Raw genomic sequence first — 330 nt, 5'->3', positions numbered from 1 at the left:
CTTCCGCCCCTTCCTAAACCCCCACCAGCTGGAGGCGTCTTCTCTTCCCGCGCCAGCGGCTGGGCTGGGGAGCTCGCCCCGCTCCGCGCCCCCCGTGGGCGACCCCAGCTTTCAGGAGAACTCACGGAGAAGCCGCCCGTGGTGCCGCCCCGGCGCTCCCAAGCGCTGAGGGGAGTGAGGGCAGATGTGCGGGGCAGTGCTGCTGTCCCCGGGCGCCAGGACCCTTCCCTGTCCCTGGCCAGCTCCCTTTCCCGGGATATCTCCGAGCCCCGGACTGTCTCCGTTCCCCGGGATACCTCGGTGCCGCGGGCTGTCTCCTTTCCCCGGATA

General features: G+C 70.9%; 1 protein-coding gene across 2 annotated transcripts in view; it reads right to left on the bottom strand.

Moving 5' to 3' along the window:
- Positions 1 to 330, bottom strand: part of LOC115948482 (trichohyalin-like) — a 12,645-nt gene extending 12,315 nt beyond the window's left edge. The window contains exon 1 of one of the 2 annotated variants that reach the window (XM_031061454.1): positions 297 to 330. The gene's annotated coding sequence lies outside the window, so the exon portion shown is untranslated. Of the gene's footprint in view, positions 1 to 125; positions 273 to 296 lie in introns of those variants that run through there. The other variant, XM_031061453.1, reaches the window with a different exon arrangement.

Source organism: Geospiza fortis, unplaced genomic scaffold, assembly GCF_000277835.1.
Source record: "Geospiza fortis unplaced genomic scaffold, GeoFor_1.0 scaffold8, whole genome shotgun sequence".
Taxonomy (NCBI): Eukaryota; Metazoa; Chordata; class Aves; order Passeriformes; family Thraupidae; genus Geospiza; species Geospiza fortis.
Note: the sequence above shows the minus strand (reverse complement) of the source record. Positions and strands in the feature narration are given on the sequence as shown.